Here is a 24,386-nt window from a genome sequence, read left to right on the forward strand (position 1 = left end):
TTTACTTGAAATTATGTTTAAGGGTTTTGGGTAGGGCTAGGAGATTCCAGTGCTTTTTAATTGAAGGACGAGTGGATTCCGTTTAACTAGTGTCACTAGTAGATGCCGTTTAACAAATTAGAATCTAACTAGGGTGAATAAAAGACTGTTCGCATTTCATTTAATGAGTCTGTAATACAGATTATTGTACTAAAATATTACTTTCATAAAATAATTGACCTGTTGTAGAACTTTAAATATCTATTTACTTATAATACAGGCTTCTAAGGTCCTTGTTTAAAAAAAAACAAAAAACTTATTTCCTAGGCCCTACCAGAACATTCTAATTCCCTACTTCTAGGCTTAGGACCTAGGTATTTGTTTTTATCAAGCTTCCCAGATGTTTCTGATTATAGCCAGATTTGGAAATCATTTAACTGCAAGATAAAAGTCCAGAGGCCTTGATAATAGCTGTTGTCTATTGCACAACCACTGTAACAACTGTCATTTATTGTGCTTATTGTATCTGAAGTGCCAAATATTTCAAATATTTCATATATATCTTATGATAACCTCATAAATACATTGTCCCAGTCTAACGCTTAGAAAGGTTATGTAGCTTACCCATGCAGAGTATAGCTCCAAGTTACAGAAGATACTAGATTTCAGATTTCTAGCTATATTTTTAGTGGTCCACACCCTTATCTATGGAGGATATATTCCAAGGTCCCCAGTGGATGCTTGAAACCACAGATAGTAATACCGAACCCTGTCTGTACTGTTTTTTCCTATACATACATACTTAGTATAAAGTTAAACTTATAAATTAGACACAGTAATAGATGGACAACAATAGCTAATAATAAAGCAGAACAATTGTAACAAAATACTGTAATAAAGGTTGTTATAAAAATGTGGTCTCTCTCTCAAGTTCAACTCTGCCAGAAATGTGGCAGTGGCTTCTTCATTGGCAGACTCAGCCTCTCCAATAATTTTTATATTTTTCAGTTGAAATCTATTGAGTCTGTGTAACCGTTTCATATTGGAGTAAATGACTTGGTGTCGTTTTAGGGGATCCCTTGCTTGCTAAAGTTGTCATACAGGCTCCATGCTTTGTGGTGTGACCTGTTGCCATCATTTGTAACATGTTTTATGTTCATGTCTTCCACCCATAGATTTAATGCCTTTTCCATCCTGACTTTTCCATTTATCTTGCACTGTGACTTTTCCTTTTCCATTTATCAGGCACTGTGGCTGTAACTTTGCAGTTTGAGGTGTATCAGCAAAAGTAGCATAAAATTTTTTTTCCTTTTTCTCAATTTCATGGATAGAAGATTCCTTTTAAGGTACAATTTCTTTTTCCTTATTAAATCAAGACCTTCACCTTTTCATTTATGGGAAGTACTTTATAGCTTCTCTTTCATATATGCAAATTGCCAGAATTTCAACTCTTGTTCTTTGGGGCCATTATTAAGTAAAATTATGAAGTGAGGGTTACTTGAACACAAGCATTGCAATATCACAATGGGTGATCTGATTATACTGAGAAGGTAAGTGACCAATGGGCAGGATATACAGAACAGAGGGATGAATCACATCACAGGCTGGACAGAGCAGGACAGCACAGGAAGGTGTGAGATTTCATCATGCTATTCAGAACAGCACACAATTTAAAACTGATGAATTGCTTATTTCTGGAATTTTCCATTTAATATTTTCAGACCTCAGTTAACAGCTGGTAGCTGAAACCTTGGAAAGCAAAACTTGAGGTGAAGGGGGACTCTTATTGATGTAATTTGGGTAGTCATTTTAGGGTCTCTTTGCTTGGCTTTTTCCTTCTGTTTAGATCAAATCATGTTTTGTAGTCTTTCTTTGCTTATGCTGTTCTTACCTATCTTGAAGTCACATCCATCCATTAATGAAGGCCCACCTCAAAACTACTCATTCTAGGAAGCTTTTCCCATCTTTGATCCTTTCCCTAACTTAAACTCCATGAAGACTACTCCTAGTAGGTAACAACATTATCAATTTGTAAAAATATATTTTCAGTTATCGTTTATGCTAATATTACAAATATTGTGGGTGGCGTAGTTAGTTGCAGTATTGTGATGGGTAGCATGCTTTTCTGAGCCCTTTACTGATCTCTGGCATTACTACGTATAGTACTCCTCTTGAGTAGAATGTTGTGTGTGCGTGCGTGCGTGTGTGTGTGTGTGTGTGTGTGTGTATCTGTGGTTAGCAAAACACAAGAGAACAAATCCATACTTTTATTTATTTGCTTTTCAATGAGTTTAAATCCTCAAAGGGTACAGCATCACAGAGTCTGTGTCCAGCAGCCTTAGCAAGAAGGCTGCTTTGGAATTTGGCATAAACCATGACACTGTTTACCTGAGCGTGAGTTGTCTTTCCCCAGATTATTCTGGTTTTGTTAGGTTTGCTGCTAAGAGTTACCGTTGTTCTTTGCTTTGTACACATAAGTACGTCTCTTACCTAGATAGGATTCAGTTTCATCTCAAACATATATACCTTCGATTTTCAGGAGAGCTGTGTACTCCCTCTTGGTTCCATAGACCCCTCTTATAGCCAGCAAAAATGGCCTTGGGCCACAGCCTTCCAGACATATTTGTTGTTTTAGAAGTCCTGTTCCCAGCAGGCCTCCACAGGGTCCAAGATGGCTGAAAGAGAGACCATTATTTTTATAATGAAATAAATTAACAGACCTTGGTTATGTGAAAAGTTAGAATTTTCTGTTTTGAGGTTTCAGATTACTTTGGCTGCTTCAGTAGCTCAACAAGGCAGGCTTTTCAAATCTTCTGTTGTAGAGTAAATTTATAAACATACAGAAACATTTATCATAATAAATTAATAATTTCAGTAGTAATGTAATTTAGTTTGCAGTACAATTTTTTAACTAGTATTTTCTTAGAACTTTATTAGTCTGCTAGGACTGCCATTACAGAAAACCACAGATGAGGTGGCTTAAACAACAGACATTTTTTTTCTCACAGTTCTGGAGGCTGGAAGTCCAGTACTAAGGTGCCAGTAGATTTGGTTTTTGGTGAAGGGTCTTCCTGAATTACATATGGCCACATTCTGTCTGTGTCCTCACGTGGCCTTTGTGCAACCTCTGGAGGAGAAAGGGTTATCTCCAGTGTATCTTCCTCTTCTTGTAAGGATACCAGCTCCACATGATGGGCCCTAATCTTATGACCTCCTTTAACCTTAGTTACCCCCTTTAAGGCCCTGTCTCCCAGATACAATTACACTGGGATTAGGGCTTCATCATAAGAATTTTGGGTGTATGCAGTTTGGCCTGTAACAAGAATTGAATTTCTGTTCTCCTGTGTATGGTGGTGTAATAGCTATAGGAAATTTTTTTAAAAATCAGATAATAAATACTTTGTTTCTACCTACCTTTTTATTAGGCAAGTAATGTTAAGATGAATATCAGTTGAACATTTTATGAGTCATGGGAGTCAATATTTTGGCAGGAAATGGCTTTAGTATCTTTTAGAAGCGGGCTTGAGAGGTATATGCTGGAAATAATCTGAACTCTTTGATAAAACTGCTGTGTTATGTACAGAATGCATATATATCATGAGTACACAAGGTATGGTAGTGACTGATTCAAATGGACTAAAGTTAATTCTTTAAAAATTTTGCCTATGTTCTTAAAACTTGTTTTTTCATCCTTCTGTTTTCACAAGGTCTCAGGATTGGAAGATGTATTGTCATTTAACCTAATTATGCAAATGGTACTCTTAATTCCCCCTGCAGCATGCCTGTGACTGACTAGTATTGTAGCCACAAGTGTATATGGCTGTTGAGCACTTGAAATGCTGCTAGTCTAAATTGACATTTAGTGTAAGTGTAAAATGCACAGAAGATTTTGCCAAGACTTAAAGGATATAAAATATCTAATTCATTTTTATGTTGATTACATGTTGAAATAATGTCTTAGATATATTGAGTTAAAGAAAATATATTATTACAATAGAGTTTTTGTTGTTGTTCAGTTGCTAAGTCGTGTCTGACTCTTTGTGACATGGTGAACTGCAGCACACCAGGCTTCCATGTCCTTCATTGTCTCCCGGAGTTTGCTCAGACACATGTCCATTGAATTGGTGATGCCATCCAATTGAGTTTACTTGTTTGTTTTTACTTTTTTAAATGTGGCTTCTAGAAAGTTTAAAATTACATGTATGACTTGTGTTATATTTCTAACAGAGCTGATTTAGTCTGCTAAAAACTCAGCTGCCTTCTGAGATAACACATTTCATCTTTGAATAGATGTCACTATTAATTTTTTTCTTCCTACTTTTATATGTATCTGTCTTTGATATTTGCATTCAGATAGTCTCATTTACTCCCTAGAAGCAAAAAGATAAGTCTGATTTCTCTTTTTAATATTATTGCTTCGTAGTTTGAAGACAGCTATCTTTTGTTGTGACTTTTAGTCTTTCCATTTTCTTTAACAGTGTTTATACGGTAGGGAGTCATATCCCTCCAGCCATTTTTACTCCCCTTTGAACTTCATTTGGTACATAGCCCTGCTAATACCAGGACTGAAATGAGGACTGAAATGAATATCTTGTGATCTTAAAATTGCACATTGAATCTATCTTTTGTGTCCTTCTATGTACTATATAAATCTGTTAATGAGGCCTAAAGTTAAGTTACATTTTCAGTTCAGTTCAGTCGCTCAGTCGTGTCCGGCTCTGCGACCCCATGAATTGCAGCACGCCGGGCCTCCCTGTCCATCACCAACTCCCGGAGTTCTCTCAAACTCAAGTCCATCGAGTCAGTGATGCCATCCAGCCATCTCATCCTCTGTCGTCCCCTTCTCCTCCTGCCCCCAATCCCTCCCAGCATCAGAGTCTTTTCCAATGAGTCAACTCTTCACATGAGGTGGCCAAAGTACTGGAGTTTTAGCTTTACCATCATTCCTTCCAAAGAAATCCCAGGGCTGATCGCCTTCAGAATGGACTGGTTGGATGTCCTTGCAGTCCAAGGGACTCTTAAGAGTCTTCTCCAACACCACAGTTCAAAAGCATTAATTCTTCGGCGCTCAGCCTTCTTCACAGTCCAACTCTCATGTCCATACATGATCACAGGAAAAACCATAGCCCTGACTAGATGAACCTTTGTTGGCAAAGTAATGTCTCTGCTTTTGAATATGCTATCCAGGTTGGTCATAACTTTCCTTCCAAGGAGTAAGCGTCTTTTAATTTCATGGCTGCAGTCACCATCTGCAGTGATTTTGGAGCCCAAAAAAATAAAGTCTGACACTGTTTCCACTGTTTCACCATCTATTTCCCATGAAGTGATGGGACAAGATGCCATGATCTTCGTTTTCTGAATGTTGAGCTTTAAGCCAACTTTTTCAATCTCCACTTCACTTTCATCAAGAGGCTTTTGAGTTCCTCTTCACTTTCTGCCATAAGGGTGGTGTCATCTGCATATCTGAGGTTATTGATATTTCTCCTGGCAATCTTGATTCCAGCTTGTGCTTCTTCCAGTCCAGCGTTTCTCATGATATACTCTGCATAGAAGTTAAATAAGCAGGGTGACAATATACAGCCTTGACATACTCCTTTTCCTATTTGGAACCAGTCTGTTGTTCCATGTCCAGTTCTAACTGTTGCTTCCTGACCTGCATACGGATTTCTCAAGAGGCAGGTCAGGTGGTCTGGTATTCCCATCTCTTTCAGAATTTTCCACAGTTTATTGTGATCCACACAGTCAAAGGCTTTGGCATAGTCAATAAAGCAGAAATAGATATTTTTCTGGAACTCTCTTGCCTTTTCCATGATCCAGCAGATGTTGGCAATTTGATCTCTGGTTCCTCTGCCTTTTCTAAAACCAGCTTGAACATCTGGAAGTTCACGGTTCACATATTGCTGAAGCCTGGCTTGGAGAATTTTGAGCATTACTTTACTAGCATGTGCTGCTGCTGCTGCTAAGTCACTTCAGTCATGTCCGACTCTGTGTGACCCCATAGACGGCAGCCCACCAGGCTCCCCCATCCCTGGGATTCTCCAGGCAAGAACACTGGAGTGGGTTACCATTTCCTTCTCCAGTGCAGGAAGGTGAAAAGTGAAAGGGAAGTCTCTCAGTCATGTCCGACTCTTCGCGACCCCATGGACTGCAGCCTACCAGGCTCTTCTGTCCATGGGATTTTTCAGGCGAGAGTACTGGAGTGGGGTGCCATATGAGATGAGTGCAATTGTGTAGTAGTTTGAGCATTCTTTGGCATTGCCTTTCTTTGAGATTGGAATGAAAACTGACCTTTTCCAGTCCTGTGGCCACTGCTGAGTTTTCCAAATTTGCTGGCATATTGAGTGCAGCACTTTCACAGCATCATCTTTCAGGATTTGGAATAGCTCAACTGGAATTCCATCATTGCCACTAGCTTTGTTCGTAGTGATGCTTTCTAAGGCCCACTTGACTTCACATTCCAAGATGTCTGGCTCTAGGTCAGTGATCACACCATCGTGATTATCTGGGTCGTGAAGATCCTTTTTGTACAGTTCTTCTGTGTATTCTTGCCACCTCTTCTTAATATCTTCTGCTTCTGTTAGGTCCATACCATTTCTGTCCTTTATCGAGCCCATCTTTGCATGAAATGTTCCCTTGGTATGTCTAATTTTCTTGAAGAGATCTCTAGTCTTTCCCATTCTGTTGTTTTCCTCTATTTCTTTGCATTAATGACTGAGGAAGGCTTTCTTATCTCTCCTTGCTATTCTTTGGAACTCTGCATTCAGATGCTTATATCTTTCCTTTTCTCCTTTGCTTTTTGCTTCCCTTCTTTTCACAGCTATTTGTAAGGCCTCCCTAGACAGCCATTTTGCTTTTTTGCATTTCTTTTCCATGGGGATGGTCTTGATCCCTGTCTCCTGTACAGTGTCACGAACCTCATTCCATAGTTCATCAGGCACTCTATCAGATCTAGGCCCTTAAATCTATTTCTCACTTCCACTGTATAATCATAAGGGATTTGATTTAGGTCATACCTGAATGGTCTAGTGGTTTTCCCTATTCCTTCAATTTAAGTCTGAATTTGGTAATAAGGAGTTCATGATCTGAGCCACAGTCAGCTCCTGGTCTTGTTTTTGTTGACTGTATAGAGCTTCTCCATCTTTGGCTGCAAAGAATATAATCAATCTGATTTCAGTTTGACCATCTGGTGATGTCCATGTGTATGTTACAAGTTACCTTTTAGGGAAACCTTATTTCTTATACTGACATAGAGAGTATAGTGTCAACTCAGATGTCTCTATCTTTTCCCTTTGTGCTGCCATTATTTTATCTTGCTTCTTCAGGATTGTTATATATTTTTTTTTAATTAGACGTACTTGATTGGGTAAAATGTGTCTCTCCTCCTCATTTGCAGTCCCATTTTATAGTTGTATCCTTAACTGAAACTTTACCTTTTAGATTGTGGTTTGAGGGTGGGAAAAAGGACACGATTTGGATCCATATATTTCCATAGCAGATTTCATTTGGGTTCTGAATATGTCATATAAAGTATTTATTACCTTTTTCAGCTTTTATCATGTGTATACTTAAAGTGTATCTTTTGTTTTCATCACAACATTAAATAATGTTCAGTTCAGTTGCTCAGTCGTGTCCGACTCTCTGCGACCCCATGGACTGCAGCACACCAGGCCTCCCTGTCCATCACCAACTCCTGGGGTTTACTCAAACTCGTGAGTCGGTGATGCCATCCAGCCATCTCATCCTCTGTCGTCCCATTCTCCTCCTGCCTTCAATCTTTCCCAGCATCTGGGCTTAATTAAGGATGGATTCTTGTGGTATATAATTTTGCTGAAGTTGATATACAACTAATCAGCTATTAATTCATCTTATTTTATTAGTCCTCCAGTTTTTATATCTCTGCCTTACCCCTTTTCACATCATGATTGAAATCTTGTCTGAATTACCTCGTATAATTTCTTTCTTTGCAGTCTAATGAATATGTCAGAAATGGAAAATAAGATCTGATTTATAAAGAAAAAAACCCACACTAACTTGTGAATGACTTCATTTTCTTTCTGTTTGATTTTTTTTTTAATGTAAATGCCTTAGGTTTCTTAATAATAACTTTGGAAAATAGAAATAATATAAAAGTGAATTACCCCCAAATCCAGTTAGCAAAATATAACCAGTGTTAAAATTTGTATGTATTTTCTTTTTGGCTTTTTTCTTTGTCAGCTTAAAAAATTTTGATAGTGGTGTATGGTTACACTTCTCTTGGGTAAATAGTTAGCCTAAGTTATAGGTAGGTGTACATGTAACTTCTTAAGAAATTGCCAAACCATTTTGTAACATAAATGTTAACATTTATGTTCCCATGAAGAGTGTGTAAAAACTTTTAGTAGTTTCACATACTAACTCCTGGGATGGCCACGCTTACTAATATTAGCCATTCTAGTGGAGTACCTAGTGGATAGAACATTGTGATTATAATTGTCATTTTACTAATGAGTAATGATGTTGAGGATCTTACTATGTGCTTGTTTGCCATCTATTTGTCTTTGATGGTTGAAATATTTGGTCCATTTTTAAGTTGTATTGTCTAATTGAGTTGTATATTTTAGATGCTAGTTCTTTGTTGAATTATGAAAATAACTTATTTCTCATCATATCTTTATCTGCTATCAATAATTCTTATCTGCCACAAATATTACTGTACTGCTTGCCTTAGTAGTGATTTTCTGGGGTTATTTTGGCTGCTCTGCATGGTTTGCAGGATCTTAGTTCCCTGTCCAGGGATTGAACCCATGGAATTCTTTTATAAGAAATAATTGTTCTATCTCACACATTCATTCATTCAGTTATTTATTAATACTGGTAGGACACGTGAATATTAATTTTGTCATTGTTTATTGCTCAGATTATCCTGAATCTGACTATTGGGAACTCTTTGCTGTTAACTCATATTCATCTTTCTACATGCCTCATCATTTATTTTGGAGCACTTGTTTATTTTCTGGTTTGTCTTTTATTTTTCATCCTCAGGCCTGGAATTGATTATTTTTCAAGGAGTTCGGGTTCCTTTTATCTCAGAATAGTGTTTAGAAACCAAGGTCTCAGCTCTAAAAGTGCTCGTTGCTCCTACTTCTAGGTGTTTTGAACAAACAGATATAAGAACTTGTGTTTTTTGTGTACATTCACACATCTGTATTTCTGTACCTATCTCTGTGTAAATATATTTGTTTATATATATTAAAAACCATGAATTCATACTGATAAACCAGTTCTAATCTACTGACACCAGATTCAGTCTAGCCTTTCTTTTTTCCTTATTTGTAACTCCTTTCTCCAACAGTGGAAAACTTGGCTCTCATCTACAATTTATTTATTATTTGTTCAGTTCTGGTGTACATGTAAATGTAATTTCAGAATTACTATTATAAATATATTTACTTCCTAGAGTGTAGATTGTGTACACCTCTTTCTGTCTTTAGTCTTTTTTTTTTTTTGTCTTTAGTCTTATACTATGTAGGCTACATACTGTTTTCCAGTGTTCTGTTCTGTTCTTACCCATTTTGTTCATCGCTGTTATGTTACTCATTTGAAATATAGATTTGTTACTGCTTCTAGTCCACTTTGAGTTCTTCTCACATTCTGGCAGGTTTTGGTTCTTTTTTTTCATTGGGATATATGAAATGTTGTTCAGTTGCTAGCTCATGTCTGACTCTTTGTGACCCCTGAACTGTAGCTCACCAGGCTTCTCTGTCCTCCACTATGTCTGGGAGTTTGCTCAAATTCATGTCTGTTGAGTTCGTGAGGCTGTCTAACTGTCTCATCCTCTGCTGCCCCCTTCTCCTTTTGCCTTTAGTCTTTCCCAGCATCAGGGTCTTTTCCAGTGATCAGCTCTTTGCATCAGGTGGCCAAAGTATTGGAGCTTCAGCTACAGCCTCAGTCCATCCAATGAACATTCAAGGTTGATTTCCTTTAGAATTGACTACTTTGGTCTCCTTGCTGTCCAAGGGACTCAAAAGTTTTCTCCAGCACAACAATTCGAAAGCATCAATTCTTAGATGCTTAGCCTTCTTTGTGGTCCAGCACTCATATGCACACATGGAAAAAAGCTATGGAAAAACCATAGCTTTGACTGTATGAACCTTTGTTGGCCAAGTATTACGTCTCTGCTTTTTAATACGCTGTCTAGGTTAGTCGTAGCTTTACTTCCAAGGAGCAAGTGTCTTTTAATTTCATGGCTGCAGTCATTGTCTGCAGTGATTTTGGAGCCCAAGAAAATAAAGTCTGTCACTGTTACTCCACTTTTGCCCCATCTGTGGCTTCCCAGGAGGTGCTGTTAAAAGAACTTGCCTGCCAGTGCAGGAGACATAAGTGACAAGGGTTCGATCCATGGGTCAAGAAGATCTCCTGGAGAAGGGAATGGTAACCCACTCCAGTATTCTTGCCTGGAGAATCCCACGGACAGGGGAGCCTGGTGGGGCTACTAGAGTTCATGGGGTTGCAAAGAGTCAGACATGACTGAAGGGACTTAGCACGCACACATTTGCCAAGAAATGATAGGACCAGATGATCTTCATTTTTTGAATATTGAGTTTTAAGTTAACATTTTCACTCTCCTCTTTCACCTTCATCAAGAGGCTCTTTAGTTCCTCTTTGGTTCCTATTATTAGAGTGGTATTATGTGCATATCTGCAGAGAAGGCAATGGCACCCCACTCCAGTACTCTTGCCTGGAAAATCCCATGGACGGAGGAGCCTAGTAGGCTGTAGTCCATGAGGTCTTTAAGAGTCGGACACAACGGAGCGAATTCACTTTCACTTTTCACTTTCACGCATTGGAGAAAGAAATGGCAACCCACTCCAGTGTTCTTGCCTGGAGAATCCCAGGGACAGGGGAGCCTGGTGGGCTGCCGTCTATGGGGTTGCACAGAGTCGGACATGACTGAAGCGACTTAAGCAGCAGCAGCAGCAGCAGCAGCATGTATGTATCTGAGGTTGTTGATATTTCTCCCGGCATTCTTGATTCCAGCTTGTGATTCACCCAGCCAGGCATTTTAGATGATGTACTCTGCATATAAGTTAAATAAGCAGGGTGACAATATACAGCCTTGATGTACTCCCTCCCACCGTCTTGCTGGGGCTTCTCCTTTGCCCTTGGATGTGGGGTAACTTTTTTTGGCAGGATCCAACATTCTCCTGTTGATGGTTGTTCAGCAGTGAGTTGTATTTGTAGTTCTCACAATAGTTAGAATTGGACATAGAATGACAGAAATAGGGGAAAACAATAGAATGGAAAAGACTAGAGATCTCTTCAAGAAAATTAGACATACCAAGGGAACATTTCATGCAAAGATGGGCTCGATAAAGGACAGAAATGGTATGGACCTAACAGAAGCAGAAGATATTAAGAAGAGGTGGCAAGAATACACAGAAGAACTGTACAAAAAGGATCTTCACGACCCAGATAATCACGATGGTGTGATCACTGACCTAGAGCCAGACATCTTGGAATGTGAAGTCAAGTGGGCCTTAGAAAGCATCACTACGAACAAAGCTAGTGGCAATGATGGAATTCCAGTTGAGCTATTCCAAATCCTGAAAGATGATGCTGTGAAAGTGCTGCACTCAATATGCCAGCAAATTTGGAAAACTCAGCAGTGGCCACAGGACTGGAAAAGGTCAGTTTTCATTCCAATCTCAAAGAAAGGCAATGCCAAAGAATGCTCAATAATTGCACTCATCTCACACGCTAGTAAAGTAATGCTCAAAATTCTCCAAGCCAGGCTTCAACAGTACGCGAACTGTGAACTTCCAGGTGTTCAAGCTGGCTTTAGAAAAGGCAGAGGAACCAGAGATCAAATTGCCAACATCTGTTGGATCATTGAAAAAGCAAGAGAGTTCCAGAAAAACATCTACCAGCTGGAAAATTCTTAAAGAGATGGGCATACCAGACCATCTGACCTGCCTCCTGAGAAATTTGTATGCAGGTCAAGAAGCAACAGTTAGAACTGTACATGGAACAACAGAGTGATTCCAAATTGGGAAAGGAGTACGTCAAGACTGTATTCTGTCACCCTCTTATTTAACTTATATGCAGAGTACATCATGAGAAATGCTGGGCTGGAGGAAGCACAAGCTGAAATCTAGATTGCTGGGAGAAATATCAATAACTTCAGATATGCAGGTGACACCACCCTTATGGCAGAAAGTGAAGAAGAACTAAAGAGCCTGTTGATGAAAGTGAAAGAGGAGAGTAAAAAAGTTGGCTTAAAACTCGACATTCCAGAAAACTAAGATCATGGCATCCGGTCCCATCACTTCATGGCAAATAGATGGGGAAGTAATGGAAACAGTGACTGATTTTTTTTTTTTTGGGCTCCAGAATCACTGCAGATGGTGATTGCAGCCATGAAATTAAAAGATTCTTACTCCTTGGAAGAAAAGCTATGACCAACCTAGACAGCATATTGAAAAGTAGAGACATTACTTTGCCAACAAAGGTCCATCTAGTCAAAGCTTTGATTTTTCCAGTAGTCATGTATGGTTGTGAGAGTTGGACTGTAAAGAAAGCTGAGTGCTGAAGAATTGATGGTTTTGAACTGTGGTGCTGGAGAAAACTCTTGAGAGTCCCTTGGACTTCAAGGAGATCCAGCCAGTTCATCCTAAAGGAAATCAGTCCTGAATGTTCATTGGAAGGACTGATGCTGAAGCTGAAGCTCCAGTATTATGGCCACTTGATGTGAAGAAGTAACTTGTAGTAAAGAAACTGATTCTGGGAACGATTGAAGGCAAGAGGAGAAGGGGATGACAGAAGATGAGACGGTTGGATGGCATCACCCACTCTATGAACATGAATTTGAGTAAGCTCCAGGAGTTGATGATGAACAGGGAAACCTGGCTTGCTGCAGTCCGTGGGGTCACAGAGTCAGACACAACTGAGCGAGTGAACTGAACTGTATGGTAGTTTGAATATGTTTGGCACCTCCTTTCTTTTTTTTTTTTTAAATTTTATTTTATTTTTAAACTTTACATAATTGTATTAGTTTTGCCAAATATCAAAATGAATCCATCACAGGTATACATGTGCTCCCCATCCTGAACCCTCCTCCCTCCTCCCTCCCCATACCATCCCTCTGGGTCGTCCCAGTGCACCAGCCCCAAGCATCCAGTATCGTGCATTGAACCTAGACTGGCATCTCGTTTCATACATGATATTTTACATGTTTCAATGCCATTCTCCCAAATCTTCCCACCCTCTCCCTCTCCCACAGAGTCCATAAGACTGTTCCATACATCAGTGTCTCTTTTGCTGTCTCGTACACAGGGTTATTGTTATCATCTTTCTAAATTCCATATATATGCGTTAGTATACTGTATTGGTGTTTTTCCTTCTGGCTTACTTCACTCTGTATAATAGGCTCCAGTTTCATCCACCTCATTAGAACTGATTCAAATGAATTCTTTTTAATGGCTGAGTAATACTCCATTGTGTATATGTACCACAGCTTTCTTATCCATTCATCTGCTGATGGACATCTAGGTTGCTTCCATGTCCTGGCTATTATAAACAGTGCTGCGATGAACATTGGGGTACACGTGTCTCTTTCCCTTCTGGTTTCCTCAGTGTGTATGCCCAGCAGTGGGATTGCTGGATCATAAGGCAGTTCTATTTCCAGTTTTTTAAGGAATCTCCACACTGTTCTCCATAGTGGCTGTACTAGTTTGCATTCCCACCAACAGTGTAAGAGGGTTCCCTTTTCTCCACACCCTCTCCAACATTTATTATTTGTAGACTTTTGGATCGCAGCCATTCTGACTGGTGTGAAATGGTACCTCATAGTGGTCTTGATTTGCATTTCTCTGATAATGAGTGATGTTGAGCATCTTTTCATGTGTTTGTTAGCCATCTGTATGTCTTCTTTGGAGAAATGTCTATTTAGTTCTTTGGCCCATTTTTTGATTGGGTCATTTATTTTTCTGGAGTTGAGCTGGAGGAGTTGCTTGTATATTTTTGAGATTAGTTGTTTGTCAGTTGCTTCATTTGCTATTATTTTCTCCCATTCTGAAGGCTGTCTTTTCACCTTGCTGATAGTTTCCTTTGATGTGCAGAAGCTTTTAAGGTTAATTAGGTCCCATTTGTTTATTTTTGCTTTTATTTCCAATATTCTGGGAGGTGGGTCATAGAGGATCCTGCTGTGATGTATGTCAGAGAGTGTTTTGCCTATGTTCTCCTCTAGGAGTTTTATAGTTTCTGGTCTTATGTTTAGATATTTAATCCATTTTGAGTTTATTTTTGTGTATGGTGTTAGAAAGTGTTCTAGTTTCATTCTTTTACAAGTGGTTGACCAGTTTTCCCAGCACCACTTGTTAAAGAGATTGTCTTTAATCCATTGTATATTCTTGCCTCCTTTGTCAAAGACAAGGTGTCCATATGTGTGTGGATTTATCTCTGGGCTTTCTATTTTGTTCCATTGATCTATATTTCTGTCTTTGTGCCAGTACCATAACCCTAAAGACTCCACCAGAAAATTACTAGAACTAATCAATGACTATAGTAAAGTTTCAGGATATAAAATCAACACACAGAAATCCCTTGCATTCCTATACACTAATAATGAGAAAACAGAAAGAGAAATTAAGGCACCTCCTTTCTTTAAGATTGGAGTGAAAACTGGCTTTGCCAGTCCTTTGGCCACTGCTGAGTTTTCCAAATTTGCTCACATATTGAGTGCAGCCCTTTAACAGCATCATCTTTTAGTATTTTAAATAGCTCTTTTGGAATTCTATCACCTCCACTAGCTTTGTTTGTAGTAACGTTCTTAAGGCCCACTTGACTTCACACTCCGTAATGTCCAACTCTAGGTAAAACATTACTGTGGTATTAATCGTCAGTTCTGTAAAGCAGTATGTCTGGAAGTGTCCCTTCCATGTCTTATCTCTTTTACACTTTTACCCATCTCATTTTCCTTTTCTACCATTTAACCACCCGTCTGTTTGGGTAACCAATTTTAATAGTTTCTTGCTTAGTTTTTAATTTCTTCCTATCATCTTACACAGATGAGAAGATACACGTAGGAAAGCAGATATAAAAATTATATTGAGTTGGCCAAAAAGTTCTTTTGGGTTTTTCTGTAAGCTGTTCTAGGAAAATGCAAATGAACTTTTTGGCCAACCCAATATATGAAAAGTAGTGTATTATAGACACTACATACTTGATTCTATGACAGCTTTATTAAGATAAATTCACATGCTGTAAAATTCATCCCTTTAAATTGAACAATTCTGTCATTTTTAGTATATTAACAGAGTTGTGCAACCATCGTTATGTCTAATTTGAGGACATTTTCATCAACTGCAATGCTGCTACTACTAAGTCATTTCAGTTGTGTCCGACTCTTCGCGACCCCATGGACCGCAGCCCACAGGCTCCTCCGTCCATGGGATTTTCCAGGCAAGACTACTGGAGTGGTTGCCATTGCCTTCTCTGAACCCCAATGAAACCGTGTATATTAACAGTTACTCCTGTTCCCTCCTGTTCCCACGTCTTGACAACAGCTAATCTACTTCTCATCTTTATAGAATTTCCTATTCTGAGCATTTCATATAAATGAAATCATAGAATTTTTTTTGTAATTAGCTTCTTTCACTTACCATGATGTTTTAAGGTTCGACCATATTGTAGCACCCATCAGTACTTCATACCTTTTTATTATTAAATAATATTTTATTGCATGGGTGTGCATGTACATGTGTGCTCAGTCATGTCTGACTCTTTGAGACCCTAAGGACTGCATCCTACCAGGCTGATCTGTCTATGGAATTTTCCAGGCACGAATACTGGAGTGGGTTGCCATTTCCTCCTCCAGGGGATCTTACAGCCCCAGGGATTGAACCAGTATCTCTTAACATCTCTTTCATTGGCAGGTGGGTTCTTTACTTCCAGCACCACCTGGGAAGCCCCTTTAGCCATTAGAGAATTGCAAGTGAAAACAACAGTGATACTATGACTCCAACAGTGATAGTTTAAAGGGACAGACTAATAACAAGTGTGAACATGGATGTGGAGAAACTGAAACCCTCTCATACTACGGGGGGAATGTAAATGTCACAGCTGCTTCAGCAAACAGTTTGGCAGTTTCTCATAAAGTTACCCTAAGATGCAGCAATTACATCCCTAGGTATATATATCCAAAAGAGGAAGCATAAGTCCATATGAAAACATTGTGAATCTATAAACAAAATTATGTGTTACTTATACAATAAGGCTTCCCTGGTGGCTCAGTGGTAAAGAATCTGCCTGCCAGTGTAGTATTCTTGCCCGAAGAATCCCATGGACAGAGGAGCTTGGCAGGCAGCAGTCCATAGGGTGGCAGAGTTGAATGTGACTGAAGTGATTTAGCACCCAAGCACACAATGGCTAATGATGCTCAACATCTTTACATGTGCCTGTTGGCAAGTTGTATATCTTCGGTGGAAAAGTCAAAGTGTTAGTTGCTCAATCCTGTCTGACTCTGTGACTCCATGGACTGTAGCCTGCCAGGTTCCTCTGTCCATGGGATTCTCTAAGCAAGAATTCTGGAGTGGGTTCCCATTCACTTCTCCATGAGATCTTCGTGACCCGGGGATCAAACCCTGGTCTCCCAAATTGTCGGCAGATGCTTTACCATCTGAGCCATCAGGGAAGCCCATCGTCTGTGGGGCAATGTTTATTAAAGTGCTGTGCCCAATTTTTAGTTAGGTTATTTATCTTTTCATTTATTGCCCTAGAGATTACCTTAATAACTTATAACATTATAATTTGGGTTATTACCAGCTTAGTTTCAGTAAAATAACAGTAGTTTTGCTCCTGTGTACTTTTCATTTCCTTTTACCTCCTTTGTGCTCCTAGTGTCATACAAATTACTTCTTTCTAGTTTATAAACCCCAAAACAAAATTTAATGATTATTGCTTTGTAATTTCAGTCACTGAGTTGTGTCAAACTCTTTGCGACCCCATGGACTGCAGCACGCCAGGTTTCCCTGTCCCATTACCAACTCCAAGAGCTTGCTCAGACTCATGTCCGTTGAGTTGGTGATGCCATCCAACCATCTTATCCTCCATCGTCCCCTTATCCTCCTGCCTTCACTCTTCCCAGCATCGGGGTCTTTTCCAGTGAGTCAGTTCTTCGCATCAGGTGGCCAAAGTATTGGAGCTCCAGCTTTAGCATCAGTTCTTCTGATGACTGTTCAGGACTGATTTCCTTTAGGATTGACTGGTTTGATCTCCTTGCAGTCCAAGGGACTCTCAAGAATCTTCTCCAACACCACAGTTCAAAAGCGTCAATTCTTCAGCTCTCAGCTTTCTTTATGGTCCAAGTCTCACATCCGTACATGACTACTGGAAAAACCATAGCCTTGACTAGATAGATCTTTGTTGACAAAATAATGTCTCTGCTTTTTAATATGCTGTCTAGGTTGGTCATAGCTTTTCTTCCCAGGAGCAGTCATCTTTTAATTTCATGGCTGCAGTCACCATCTGCAGTGATTTTGGAGCCCAAGAAAATAAAGTATGTCACTGTTTGCATTATTTCCCCATCTATTTGCCATGAAGTGTTGGGACTTGATGCCGTGATCTTAGTTTTCTGATTGTTTAGTTTTAAGCCAACTTTTTCACTCTCCTCTTTCACTTTCATCAAGAGGATCTTTAGTTCCTCTTCACCTTCTGCCAAAAGGGTAATTGCTGTGTAAAGTGTGCCTTTAAATCAGATAGAGTTGCAAATAAAAATTATATTTGTGCTGTCTTTTGTGTTTACTTATTATGTAGGGTTTCTATCTGATTGTGAGGAATTTTCAATTTTTGCTTATCAGAGAATGTCTTAAGTTCACCTTTATGTTTGAAAGATGCCTTTGGTAGATACTGAATTCTTGGTTGACATTCATTTTGTTTTAATGTCTTCAGTATGTCATCCATCTACTTTCTGGCCTGTGTGGTTTCTGATGAGATGTTAGTCATTATTCATATTCAGTCACCTATATAGGGTCATTTAAGTCTCTTGCTGCTTTCCTGATTCTTTGTCTATTTTTTGGCAATTTGATTGTGATGAGTCTAGCTGTGGATCTCTGCTTTTTCTCTTTTTGAAGTTGCTGAGCTTTTATTGTGTTGACATGTTTTTCTTCAGATTTGGGATGTTGTCTGCCATTGTTTCTTCAAATATACTTCTTGCCTCATTCTCTTCTTGTCTCTTTGCCTATGTCCTTTTTTCCAATACTTCATGGACTCCCATTCTGTTTATGTTGGTATGCTTGATTTTGTTCCGTACTTTCTGGCTGTGTAGTTTTTTATTCCCTCTTATTATTTCTGTTCCTTAGCCTGGTAAATGTTATTTGACAATCTTATTTTGCTAGCTTGTATCAGTTTTTGAACCTCTTTGTCTCTAGTGGAATTTTATTTTCAGTTATTCTACTTTTTAAAAATAATTTTTTTTCTTTATTTTTCTTGTGCCGGGTCTTTGTTGCTGTGCGCTTTCTCTAGTGTTGGAGAGTGGGGGCTTTTCTTCCCCTGTGGTGTGCAGGCTTCTCACTGTGGTGGCTTCTCTTACTGTGGAGCGTGGACTCTGGGGTGCTTTGGCTTCGGTAGTTGCCACACGTGGGCTCAGTAGTTGCAGTTCCCAGTCTCTGAAGCGCAGGCTGAGGAGCTCTGACACACCAGCTTGTTTGCTTTGTGGCATGCGGGATCTTCCCAGACCAGGGATCCAACCTGTGTCCCCTGCATTGGCAGGCATTTTCTTTACCACTGAGCCACCAAGGTAGCCCTCTACTTTTCAACTTAAGGATTTTTATTTGGTTCTTTTTAATAATTTCTTTCTGTTTATTAATCATCTGTATTTGATGAATGTAGTTCATATACTTTCTTTTAGTTTTTTAGAAATGATTTCCTTTAGTTATTTGAATGTATTCAAAATAGCAGATTTAAAGTCTTTGTGTAATGTCTGAGTCTTCTCAAGGTTAGCTTCTGTTGATTGCTTTTTTCCCCCCATGAATGTGGGTTATGTTTTTATACTTTCTTGGGTGGTTTTTTTTTTTTTTTTTTTTTGCATCTCATAATTTTTTGTTGAAAACTGGGCATTTTAAGCAAAACAGCGTGGCGGCTGTGGTCAAATTCTCCATCTCCCCTCTTTCCTCCACCCCAGGATTTATTATTGTTTTTTGTTGTTTAGTGACTTTGGGGGAACTAATTCTGTAAAGTCTGTTTTCTTTGTCTTGTTTTGTCACTGAAGTCTTTAGTTATCCTATTGGTTGTTTGTGGGGTCTTGCAAGGAGTCAGACAGGTCAAATAATCTTTTTTGGGAATGGAGCTTTGAAGAAGCCTATTCTCTTCCAGTTGCTGACTGGGTGCTGATTTTTGCCATGATTGCATGCTGTTGGTTTTCAAGGCTACTGTAAAACAAGTGAGGGAAGATAACGAATGGGCAAGTTAAAATACAACAAGAACTGCTGTTTTTACTGACATCCAGCCCTTTTTCTTGAGTAAGTGTTCTTTGAATTGCTGTAACCCTTTGTTCATTTCCAGAGATCAGAAGAAATTGATTTTGATAATTTTGCCTCTTACTGCTTTTAATGAAGGAGAGACTTTTCTTAAGTCTTTACTCTGTTAATTTCTTTAATGTCACTCCACTGTATATCCTTTTGTTTTCCAGTGTACACATAAGAGAATCTTTTAAAGTAAATATTACTGTGCCAGCTGTCTAATAATAGTTTTTCCATTCAGTATATTGCTATCTGTCATGTCTGTTCTTCTAAAAGTTTTAATTTCTGCATGGTGTTTTAACACATGGGAGTAACATATTATTTGTTTCACTTGTTTTTGAAACTTTGGTTTTTATGATTTTTCATTATCCTTAACAGTGCTTTGTTGAATGTTGTTTTATCTAAACCTTATAAATTTAAAAGGTATAAATTTGTGGAAGTGAAATTCATTGAGTGTGAGAGCATGAAGACTTAAGTTTTCGATGCATGTGGCCAAGTTGATCTTTAGGGAAGTGGTTTCATTTATATTCCACCAGTCATGTGTGAAAGTGCCTGTTTTCCCACATCCTCACACCCAGTAGTAATTTAGTTTAATTTAGTGCTCTCCAGTAGATCTTTTGGTAATTATGAAAATGTTCTCTATCTATGAAATTTCCATTTCTATATCGAGTAGGGTAATCACTACCAGCATGTGGCTCTTGAACACTTGAAATGTAGCTAGTCCTAAATAAGGTATGCTGTATTTCAAAGATTATTACAAAGCCAAAGCATGTAGAAAAATTAATAATGTAAAGTGAGTCATAACTTTTTATATTGACTGCATGTTTAGATGTTGATATTGTATATACATTGGGTGAAATAAAATAATGTTGTTAACTTCACCTTTTTACTCTTCATGTGTCTACTGTAATATTTATTACATAGGTAATCCATCTTATATTTCTATCAGTGGTTGTCTAGACTGTAGACCATTCTTCCTTTAAAAAAAGCCCTGCTTCTTTAAAGCTTATGCTATTTAATAACAGTATTTTCTCACCCTTCTTAACTTTGTCAGATACTGTATCCCTGTTTTCTCTTTATTTGTTAAAGATGGCACCAAACAGATTTTCTTTCTACTCCACGCCCTGTTATCATTCTGGGGCATATTTAGTGACCATGTATAAAACTTGTTCAGTAATTTACTTACACATCTGGGATTATTGTTGAGCCATCATTTTAACGGCTCCATGTGGTCATCTGGAACTTCTGGTCCACCTCTGAAGACTTAAGTGTATGGCTTTTTCTGTCTACAACTTCATATTCTTTTAGCTGTCTCATTTCCTTACTTCCTCCCTTGGATCCTTGACCCTCTCCATTTTGTTCAGTGATTCACTTCAACCATACTTGTCAGCTCTCTTGATGCCTTGTAGTTTTTTTGCGCCCTTTCTGCAAAATAACAGCTTCAGATAACAGTCTTGGCTTACATTCAGTTACAGATTGCTACTGGAGTAAAAGATCACACGATTCAGTTCAGTCACTCAGTCATGTCCAATTCTTTGCAACCCCATGGACTGCAGCATGCCAGGCGTCCCTGTCCATCACAGATTTATCCTAAACTAGTGGACAGAATTGCTTGGATGCCTGCTGTGTATTCCTAGCCCTTCTTTTTGTTTTGATGGTTGATGATTCAAATCTTTTTCTCTTAAAATTCCCTGGTAAGTCCCTTTAGGATTAGTAAATGATTTTTCTCTCTGATGTTTAAAGAAAATCCTGTCTTTCACTCCAAAATGTTATCTGTATCCTAGTTTACCTTCCTTTCTTTAGCCACTTGTCTAGGTAATGCTTTTTTTAAAATTTATTTTTATTTTAAAAAATTGATTTGTTGAAGTATAGTAGATTTACAATGTTGTGTTAATTTCTGCTGTACAGCAAAGTGACTCATTTATATATACATATGCTTTCTTTTTTATATTCGTTTCCATTGTGGTTTATCCCAGGGTATTGAACATAGTTCTCTGTGCTATATGCTAGGACCTTGTTTATCCATTCTATATGTAATAACTTGCATCTACTGACCCCAAACTCCCAGCATTTAAGCATGCAACCATCCTTTTTTTTTTTTTAATTCCTAAAACCCTGCCTTAACCCTTTGTTGTTCTCTAAATTCTACTTTATTGCTCTTCTGTTCACAGATAAGCATTCAGAAAGAATTGACTTGTTTACGCTCACTGTCTACAGTTACTCACTACTTATTTATTTCCATTATGCCTCCATCTATCTTTCTCTTATCTGTCCAGTGCTCTGACAATGGTCCCTGATAATTTTAAATAGATTCTTTTCTGTCTCTGTATTGACCACTCCAGAGCATTTGGTACAGTTGACCACTTCTCGAAGGAGGCCACTACAGTTGACCTCCTTGAACTGCTTCTAAAAACTGTTTTCCTCATTCTTCTTTTTTCACCTTTTCCTAGGTTGTGTAGGTCATAGAGTTGGGATTTTGTTGTTGGTTGTGGCCTGCTTCCTACTTTGAATACTGTATTTGGATTCATAACCCATGGCCTTCATACCATTTAAATGTTGATGACTTAAAATGTTAGTGTCTGCCTAACCTAGACATTTCTAGAACTTCTTTTATATATATAGCTGCCTACTAGATATTTGTTTTCCTAAAGCCCATTTTTTAGCACCTTAAACTCAAGTGAATTTTTCTTTTAGTGACTGGAACCACCATTAATCCAGCTCAATGTAAATTCATAAATTTAGAATTTATGTCTTGCTGTTCCCCCCACAAGTTACAGAGACTTGTCACTTCAGCTCATTAATATCTAACCCAGCATTGTTCATTAGAAGTTAATGTAAGTCACATATGTAAGCTTTTCTGGTAGCCTAGGCTTCCCTAGTAGCTCAGATGGTAAATAATCTGTCTGCAGTGCAGGAGACATGGGTTCAATCCCTGGGGCAGGAAGATCCCCTGGAGAAGTAAATGGCAAGCCACTGCAATATTCTTGCCTAGAGAATCCCATAGACAGAGGAGCCTGGCAGGCTGTAGTCCATAGGGTCGCACAGAGTTGAACATGACTGAAGTGACTTTGCACGCAGGCATGTTAAAAAGTTGAAAAAAATAAATTTAATTTTAGTATCATTTTTATATAGCCCAATATAGCTGAAATTTTATTTCAATATGTAATCAGTATAAAAATTGACATTTCATTCTTTTTTTTCATAATAAGTCTTTAAAACCTGATTTGTGGGACTTCCTACTGGTTCAGTGGCTGGTCCAGTGACTAAGGCTCCATGCTCCCAGAGCAGGGGGCGCGGGGTTTGATCCCTGGTCAGGGAACTAGATCCCATATGCTTCAACTAAGACCCGGCACAATCAAATAAATAAATAAATAAAAATAAGTATATATAAAAAAATCTGGCTTGTATTTTATGCTTAATGTGTGTGAGAGTGGCTCAGTTGTGTCTGACTCTTTGCAACTTCCTGGACTATATAGTCCATGGAATTCTCTAGGCCAGAATATTGGAGTAGGTAGCCATTCCCTTCTCCAGGGGATCTTCCCAACCCAGGAATTGAACCCAGGCCTCCTGCATTGCAGGTGGATTCTTTACCAATGGAGCCAGAGCATATCCCAATTCAGACTTGCTAAATTTCAAGTGATTGATAGCCACATGGAGCTAGTGACTACTGTAATGAACAGTAGTGTTCTAACTTAACTCTTAATCCTTGTTACTTCTGTCATGGTTCAGGTCCTAATTTCTTCCCTGGGCTACTGCAGCAGATCTTGAAATTGCTACCAGTATCTCCTCAATATTCTTATTAGTTGTAATTTTCTAAAATATGAATATGACTTGGCTTGTGAATTAATGTGATAGTGCAGTTTTCTGCTTAAAATCCTTTAATACTCTTCATAAGTTTTAAAGATGATGCCTCATCTGAGTTCTTTACTGTGGCCTATAAAGTCCTCTTTGATCTGGATTTTGCTTGACTTCCTACTCTGCGTCTCCTGGACCTTGATTATGAGGTGTACTGCACTATTTTTAGTTACCAAAAAGATCTGTACTTTCTTCTCTTGCTTTTGGGCCTTTACAGTTGCCAGTTTGCTTGCCCGTATTGTGCAGCACCTACCCAAATTTCTCATCAGACTAAGGCCTGCTAGTCCTTCAGAATCTGAAGGTTCTGACAACATAATGGGAGAAAACACCCTTCCTTTTTGTTCTCATAGCTGTCTTCCTGTGCTTGCTTCCATTATAGTGTTTATCACTGTATTAATAGAATTGCCTTCTAACTTCTCTGACCTCAGATTCTTAGTTTCATAAGCAGGGACCTTGTTTTCATTAGCTTCTGTATTCCTAATTGGTAATACATACATTATGTGAATCCAGTAGCTATGTTAAATGAATGAGTGTGGCCAGTAATTCTATAAGAAGAGATTTAAATTTCAAGTTCAGAACAAAGAAAAAAATTTATTTAAATTTTTAAGTTACCTCTTACATGTATTCATACAGATATTAAAATCTTTTAGGTAGAGTAACCAAGAATCCAGCACAAGATTAAGAAAGTAAAAGTTGGTTATGTTTGTACACAGTTGTTCATCTCAGTAAAAAGGGAAGAGCTGCTACTACTGCTGCTAAGTTGCTTCAGTAGTATCCAACTCTGTGCAGCCCCATAGACGGCAGCCCACCAGGCTCTCCGTCCCTGGGATTCTCCAGGCAAGAAACTATCGAGCACTTGAAATTCCTACCATCTCTTACATAACTCAAGGGGAAAGTTACAGAACTTCACTACTGAAAAGTCTTAAGTATTTTAAATATAACTGGTGCAGAAGTACCTAGATTCTAGATTTAATATAACAACACTACGAAGATGTTACAGGATCACATAAGTGTTTCCTAAATATTACCTTTATTGTCCCCTCCTCAATTTTCTTTAAA

General features: G+C 38.5%; 1 protein-coding gene and 1 pseudogene across 5 annotated transcripts in view; one reads left to right on the forward strand and one right to left on the reverse strand.

Moving 5' to 3' along the window:
• SEPT7 (septin 7) overlaps positions 1 to 24,386 on the forward strand; it is a 98,463-nt gene that overhangs the window by 10,109 nt on the left and 63,968 nt on the right. The window lies entirely within an intron of this gene.
• On the reverse strand, positions 1,240 to 3,743 carry LOC113891461 (annotated as a pseudogene).

Source organism: Bos indicus x Bos taurus, chromosome 4, assembly GCF_003369695.1.
Source record: "Bos indicus x Bos taurus breed Angus x Brahman F1 hybrid chromosome 4, Bos_hybrid_MaternalHap_v2.0, whole genome shotgun sequence".
Taxonomy (NCBI): domain Eukaryota; kingdom Metazoa; phylum Chordata; class Mammalia; order Artiodactyla; family Bovidae; genus Bos; species Bos indicus x Bos taurus.